Below are 8841 nucleotides of genomic sequence, written 5' to 3'. Positions count from 1 at the left end.
ATATACCTCAAGATAATGGTACACATGATAACCTGTGCTTAAGAAAGTCCTGAGCAAGTTTCAACACATTAGGATAAGAGTTGTTCTAGATATTTGTAAAATTGTAAAGCGTATATATATTGTATGTCTTTAAGTACAGTGGCATGCAAGTCCACATGCCTCCACTATATTCCATATCTGGATATGCAAACCACGGAGGATGTAATACAATAGTATTTTGGGGTAAATTATATTGTGCTTCCAGGCCTTTTTTTAAATATGATGTTTACTAGTGAGTATGTTAAGAATCATTTATGTTACAGCTAAAAGTACTATAATGGATTACATTTATAAAGACCGAAATTAATCACTTTTCACTGCTGCGTAATGTCATCTGGCTGGCACGGAAGGGAACAAATTAGATGATTGAAAATGACTGATGTCTGCAAAACTGAAAACCTCATTAAGTGGAAGCCATATATCATATTTAATTGAAAAGGAGTGTGTGTGTGTGGGGGGGGTCTTACTGCCAAACTATTTAAAATGATTATTTTATGCTTTCTGTCTATGCTATATTTTTTACCTTCTTTTAGACAAGACATTTGGTATGTTTGCTTTTCCCATGCTTAGAATGCAATGTTTTGAATATGCTGCAGCATGCTTTTACATGCTTGCCTGTGCATTACTATGTAATCACTATGCTTTTACTATAATATTTAATGAAGCTTCATCACTGTACAACATAATTCACACGGACACTACTATCACTGAATAGATAGTTTAAAAGGTTAACAGTGTGTATAGTAAGAAAAGGAAATGACAAGAAATGTTTAATGCTTTAATTACTCTTTTGGATCTTATCGGTATTCTTTATATTCTCGGTACACTATGGGTTTACTCTGGTATTCTGTATTACATTTTAAATAAAGATATGTTGAAAAAAAATATTCCTTAGGGAAATAATAATTTGTATGTAATATAAAAATCATTAAATATAAAAGCTTCAAAAATATGAATGATGAATTTCATATTGGTCTCCAAGGCACTCAAAAAAAAATACTTTTAATCATAGGCAAGCACAGTAAAGCTCGTAAAGGCATAATAAAGCATATTAAAGACTGTGGTAAACCATGGTACATTATGGTAAAAGCATATACTCTTGGGAAAAGCATTGGGAAACTGCAGAATTACCACGGTACACTTTTACTGTATATACTAGATATGTTTTGATGAGAGTATTTGTCACTAGCAGGTTTATTTCAGTGGATTTGTTTTAAATAGTTGGTCTCAGAGATCTGAACGTTTACAGCCCTATGGTAGAGCAACAGATGTACTGTATGTGACTGCTTATCATCTGTCCCAAACAAAGCTTAAGGAGGGACACTTTCCAAATCTATATTTAGGAGGTGCCCTGACCTTAAAACATGCATACCTTTGTGGCTATGCCTTCAGCTACATTAACATGTTGTCACAGCATCTGCCTTTTTAAGGTCTGGTAGTGGTGGGGTAGTGGTTTCTTTTCCCATTCAATGTCCCATTTGTAGGTATGGTGAAAATCAATCCATAAAATACCAGTCTTGCTGTAGGTTTTACAAGTTTATACCTTTTCAGCTCTGAAAATCCACAATGAATGAATAATTGCAATTACAGATGATTTAATGAACTGTGATGGGCGCTCAGGGCCGGAGTTGGCCGGAGACTACATTTGGGGGCTGATTCGTGAAAGTGATTTACAGTATAATCGTAAACCTCGAAAAACTACTCACTTCTAAATCTTTTGTAGTCATTTTTGTATTACTTTAGTATAAATACATTTTAATTTGGATTCATATGTTGTTTTTTTCTGACTTTATGTGAACGAAAAGACACAAATTCACCCGTTTTCTCATTGGAAATAGGTAAATTTCAAAATATCACTCCTGGTCACAAAAGCAAAGTTTGTGGGGAATAATAGCCATTTTCTATACTTTTGAGGCATAAGCAATTAGGAAATAACACTACTACCCAGGATCAAAAATTGTGTTACATAGTGATTAATTAGTAATTGAATCCCTGCACAGCTGTATAAATAGTTGCACAATTCAATCACTCAGGCTTGTGTGTTCGGGAGTGGAGAACGGGAGAGAGAAGGAGAAAATAATTAAAAACTAAAAGCAAAACAAATGCACATGATACTTGTTTTGGGGTTCATCCACCATTTGTTAGTCTGTCTATTTGTTTTGGCCACCGCGCCGTTTGTTTTGTTCAGTGTTTGTGTTTTGTTAAACCTTTTTATTTTACAATAAACCGTTGCATCAGAGAAGTTTCATCACTCACCAGTCCTGTCTGTATCCATTACTTCCTGGGCTGATGTCACCACTACAGCCTGTTGTCAAATGTCTCTTGATTACATTTGTAGCATGTAGAAAATCTAGGTCATGTCACGTTGAAATGAAATATAACAAGACATGTTACCAAGCTGGAATAGTTATTCATATGCAATTTAAATACAAAGGTTGTATCAACTGTAGTTATTGTTTGAAAATATTACCAAATAATATATGGCTGGATTCACATTTAACTTTGAGATGTTTTAACTGTGACTAGAGTGACACACACCACACCAGGATTGTCTGTTTTATTTTATTTTATTCCAAGTATACTAAAAGTTGGTTCATACTACAATAGTGCAACCATCCCTGAGGATTTCTAATCTCTTGATGTGCAACTGTCTGGCTACCCAAGGGAGACTGTCACCTCCTAGTTCAGTCAGGCATGATCATGTGTGATGAAAAGCATGGTCAACCAGGGTCAAGCCCAGTAAATTCTTAGTATAAGCTAAATATAGTGACATAACAGAAACGTTTCAAAATATAAATTTGGCTGCCATTATAATACCCAATTAAAAAACATTGAAAAGAAAACTTTACCCATTACCCAATATTTAAATATCCATTACCTTGGAGTTATTTACAGAGGCAATGGTTTCAGTAACTGTTTTGACAGTTACACAATAATAACTAAAGTTCTGTTAAAAGGTGCAATTGATACTGATATTAGATAAAGTATCAAGGGTCCCTGAGTGGCTTACATGGTGAAAGCACAGCTGTGCCGTGTGCAGGGAGAGTCACACATTTGCATCCTGGCTGTGCGAAGTCGGCGGTCTTCTCTGGGGATTCCAAAGGCAGCGTCAGATTGGCTGTGGTGCTCCCGTGGGTTAGGGAGGCAAAACCAGCAGGGACTGTTTCCCCTCATTGCGCTACAGCAAACCCTGCTGGCTAAACACCTAGTTGCTCAGGCAGAAACCTGCAGGGCTGGCCCTTGTCTTCCAGAGGCCGGTAGCTCGCCCCACATACGCTCTCGAGTTCCTGGTTGTAAAAGAGGAAGCTGGCTTGGTCGTGGGATTGGACGACACAGATCAGTTCTCCTGAGCTGTGTGGGGAATTGCTGCAGTTATGTAAAAAATAACTGGACATCCCAAATTGCAATCAACCACTGTCTACATTCAAATAAACAACAATAAAACAATAAATCATTTTAAAAAGCAGGAGATATTGCAATTTGCAGTAGCGACAGGAGATTTGCACACACAATGCCTTAATAGAGGGCATTCTCTCGATGTATTCCTGTATCAACACGGTACACCAAACTTTGGCTTAACAAATCAGTATAAATTACACTGCACTATAACCAGCCGCAGGCTATTTACACACTGCCCTTGCTGCACAAAAGGACTTTGCTGCTCTTCCTCTGACATTTTTTTGTGAGGTTTGATTTTCGTGCTCCACAAATCTCATACAGCGCCTACTGCTCTCTGTAGTAACTCACCTCACCTCTGAGCTGTAAGTGCAGCCGCTAAATACCCCGATGCACAGACGGCTCTCATTGCGACCCTCATTATCATGATTGCAGCTCATTATTTGTGTGTGTTGAGTAATTTGTATTGCTCTTAAGCTTACATAGGCCGCAGTGCAGAAATCAACCAGAAGACATAACCTCCGTCGGTTTGTTGAGTGATGGATCAAAAAAGTTGTTGAATAACTAATGTCCCAAAAAAAGCAAATGTCTGAAACGTATGGATAAAAATGACTTCAAAACAAATTCTGATTCTTTCAATGAATACAATATGACTGACTGTAAACTGTGAAGCTAGAGCAATATTAATTATACTGTACATGATGAGTGACAATGAATACATTTGAGTAATGGACTGTGATTCGTTTTTCAGCCAGAGAATTAATGATGACAAATAATGAACATGTAAAAAAATGAAGGCATGAAAAAGGGCTTTGTAAATAATCATGGCAAATACAAGGAAAACAATTTTGCAGGAAAGCAAATGAAAAATATGCACGACAGCACATGATTTCCATTACATGAGAGTAGATGTTAAAACTTCATGCTGATTTGAACTCGGCTATCGCCAAGATAAGCACCAACTAAGATGTAGCTTTACAGTAAACTAATGTGATCCATTTGCATCTCCATCCATCTGATGATGTAGCCTGGTGTTGATGGCTGAAGTGTAATGTTGGCTCCAGAGATCAGCTTATTTTGCCTCCCCAGCGCATCAGCACACACAACGGCTGTGATGCTGGCTCCGGGGATCAACCACAGAGCAGTCTCCCCAGCGCATCAGCATGACAACCGTCTGGATTGAGCCAAGTTGGGTACATCTCTGGGGTCTTCAAGTGGGGCACCTTCCGTCCTCTGTGTTTCATCGACAAGAGGGCTCGACATTGATTCTGGCGCCCCAGCGTCACCCCCCTCCGTCCCCCACTCAACTCAGCCCAGCTTACTTACACGTACATCAGCGTTGCTTTCTTTCTATTGTGCTTGAGATCCCCAGCCAGAATCTTTCCGTCTCAACCAGAGCCAGTTGCTGCTCTTCTCTGCTGCTTCAGATAAGTTCTTCACTGTGCGATGCAACTCTTGGCCACCAAACCCAACATCTCTGAGAAACCGGGTTGTAGAGTGTGCCACAATCCTCGACAACCCACCTCCACTGGGTAAACCTAGACTCTCCATCCTCGCTGTTCCACTTCAGCAGCTAGTTGAGCATACCAAAGTTTCTTCCTCTCATACGCCTCATCCACAGCATCCTCCCACGGCACAGTTAACTCTACCAGGTGAACAAGGCGTGCTTCATTTTCCAGTCTCGAGCAGCTTCCAGTTGTCCTGGGCGAGGCTTGGTTTTAACACCTTTTCTTGGTGGTTGCTCTCCTGGACGGAGGAATATTGTCTTTTGTGTGTAATGTCTTGATGGAACTGGTGGCAACTTATTGGTCGTGTTACCCTTGTCTTCCAATGCTAAGGCCAAACATTGCAGCACCTGGTCTGGCACCAAGTAAACCGTCCTTGGCTAAGACCCACCTTGCATCCTGTCAAAATGTGCTTTAACGTTGCAGGTGATGAACACAAAGGACACGAGGGATCCTCACCCACCCAGAGGTTTAGGTTCTGTGGTGATGGGAGAACATCATATGTTGATCTGATGAGGAAACTGATCCTGCTCTGTTCCATTATCCATAGGTCTTGCCAGCCAATCTTGCGTTGTTCCACACTCTCCCATCTCATCCATTCTCCCTGCTTGGCCTGGGAAACAGCCTTTACACACCTCATCCTGTCTTCCTGCTTTTGCTCCCCGTTGCCTACCAGCTTCCTCTGTTGAGCTGGGGTTACCTTGTGCCATGTAGGAGGAGCTGAACTGAGACCCTCTCTTCCATGCTGAACTTGCCCCATAATATCACTGATTCTAAGGGCAGCCTTTGCATCTTCCACGGCTCTCTTTGCCACCCACTTTCTTCCAGTTTTCAACACAGGTGCTGCCTCCCTTACGCATTTGTCACGTGAATCTACTAATGTCATTTCCAGTTGAACCTTGGCGCACTTAAACTCCTCGGTTAGAACAGAGACTGGTAGCTGCAGTATTTCCTTTACCATAAAGTCACACTCTGCTGAGGCAGCGTGGAACTCCCAACCATTTCCTGACTTATGAACTAATTAAAGCTTCCTGCTTCGTAACTGTTGTCAAAGAAACCTTGTACACAGTCTGTGGCCACAGCAGCCTTGGCAGTAGACCAAACTGAAAGCACCAGAGTTTCAGTTTGCCTGGTAAAGTGCTGCTGCCTATGCCCTTCAACCCTTCCATTGCTTGTTGTCTAACTTCTCCCACACGAACTGTGTCCTTTAGATCCCCATCGTATCTCCCAAGACTTTTCACTGGCTTCTCAGACACTGTTGGTATTGCCTCACCATTAATGTAGAACCTTTGATTCAGAATATTAAGCAAATGACAGTGTGATTTTATACCTAAACTCCTGGGATCAACAGAACATGAATTGATCATATTTTGTATCTGTATCACACTGTGTAACCCAACCACAAGCTGTTGTGGGAAAGCATATACTGTAATTTATCTCTTAATAATAACAGTTATAATAATCATAATTTAGTTTTTGTTACTTTATATTGCTGTAGAGACTCTACCTTCACTGTATATAATTTTTAAAACATTTTTTTTTTCTTTTTATTAATTTTTTGGTTTTGTTGGTTTTTTGCTGAAGTGATCCAGCAATGGAGTTACTAAATAAAGTACCCTGGGGGTCAAAATTTTTGATCCAAACATAGCCCTTGAACTTCCCCTGGATGAAAGAGGAAGCCATGCAAAGTTTGGTTGCACTGGCTCCTGCGGGGTCCGAATGCATAAAGGACCAGACAGACAGACAAACTTTCTTCTTATACATACATGCACATTTATATATATATATATATATATATATATATATATATATATATATATATATATATATATATAATGGAAGCACTGTAGGATTGTGTACATTGTAAAGGAGGTATCCTTAACTGTAAATTCTTACCTGTTTTAATAACACAGTAAAGCAATGAGATTTTTAGGAGTTCAGTTTAGAGTTTACTAGTACTCAAGAACATATTATTTATTTAAATGGAATAAGAAGAGCATGTGCTCATGTGGAGAAAGCAAGGCTGGCACAACAGTTTAATTAGAAAGGTAGTCGTTCAGCTTGATGTGTAAATGCCACAAAGAATGATCTCTTACTGAAAATCTGTTTGCCTTCACAACATGAATAACAAGTGCAATTCATCCTGGTTTCATTTTGGATTCACGCTACATTAACCAGACTGAAATGCAACTAGCATTTTAGCAATTAAATAATAATAAAAAAATGTTATAATTAAAGAATACAGCTGTTCCAGATTGGACCAACTCTGCATAGGAGAGTGAATGTGGTACCCTGCAGTACCCAGTGGAAATCCACCATCTTTATCAAATTATTTATGTTTGGCACAGTGCCCAAATATGAAGTTGATTTTTTGTCAGCTTCCAGTGTTGTTACAGGTTATTATTACACATCTAGAATTTGTACAAAAAATATTTCTCCACTTACCTAAAATGTTTTGAAAATTGGAAGTAACTAAGTTGAAACAAACCCACTTTGAGAATAAGTAGGCTCACTTGTATTCTGTGTCACTGAAAGAGTCCTCCAAAATCATTATCATTACAGTAATTAGTTTACACATAATAAAAGAAACTAACTGTATTACATGTAATACAGCTATTAACAAGATGGTAAGGGGTCCGATCCTGGATCCAGGCTCTGATCTGAGAGGAGCGTCAGTGCTCTTCGAAGACTAAAGTCATGGCTTTGTAATTCATTGAATAATATAGCTATTTGCCACAGTCATCGTTCATGACAACATTGTGCCAACAATTTATTGTTATGAATGATTGCCGCAAGAATGTCTTTGGATCTTTTAATTAGACGTACAAGAGATACAATGTTTTGCTATATTTGTTTGTTAAAAAAAATATTGTATTTCAGATAGAATAATCTTCATGCATGCCACAGCTATTAAACTCTTAAACTCTCCTCCCACCCTCTTTTGAAACCAAAGCTATGCCACTGGACCAAGCCCACCTTTCACTAAATTTTCTTCAAGTAACTGTATCTCCCTTCTGCGGTGTTGGTGGTCCTCCATCACCTGGCCTTGGTTAACCTCTGACCAACGTCGGAGGTCGCACCTTAATTGAGAGCGGCTCCTGCTATACCAGAAGGCGAGATCCTGGGCCAAACAGTTTAATCAATGCAATTTCAGAACGCTATAAGGAGTGTGGCACAATGCAGATTTAATGAGAGGGATGAGAATTGCCCTTGAAATATATTTCTAGAAATGTTGAGGTTTCCCCACAATTTAAATACTTAAGATAAATACAGCACGTGGTAGAAGCACAGCTTTACATGAATCACTACCTCTTACACCAATGAGGACCATGACTCAGCTACTGAGCAACACACATGTGGTCCGTACTTTTTGCTGCACAGTGGCTCAGTATAATTTGGGGTTTTCCATGTGTCAGTGTTATTTATTTTTTATACACTGTCTTTATTTAAGTGTCTGGTCTCGCCAACATATAGACCAATCAGGAACACCCTGCGCCATACTGTAATGATTTTGCTATAAAGTGCAGGAATACTACTATAAGCTTCCTTTAGCCATTTCCTGTATCCCACTTATAATTCAGCAAAAGGGTTCACCAGATGGTTAATATAGCAAACAGACAGGGCTGGATGAATTTGTCCCTTGATTTGTGTGTGCAACAGTAGTTATATTTTCATATTTTCAACTGTTGATGTTTGAACTGTTGAACAGAATATGCATAATGCTATACTGTACATAAACAATAATAATAATTAAAAAAAAAAACTTTCATTTTCCATTATGCAGTGCAGAACTGTGCATATGCCCCCCAATCTGACCTCTATTGTTTAATTGTTAAACTCAATTGACGGTTTAATGTGTGTGTGTGTGTGTGTGTGATTTCCAGAAGAGAGGACTGGAAAA

Source organism: Acipenser ruthenus, chromosome 7 (assembly GCF_902713425.1).
Source record: "Acipenser ruthenus chromosome 7, fAciRut3.2 maternal haplotype, whole genome shotgun sequence".
Lineage (NCBI taxonomy): Eukaryota > Metazoa > Chordata > Actinopteri > Acipenseriformes > Acipenseridae > Acipenser > Acipenser ruthenus.
The sequence above is the reverse complement of the archived record's forward strand: the minus strand, read 5'-3'. Positions refer to the sequence as shown.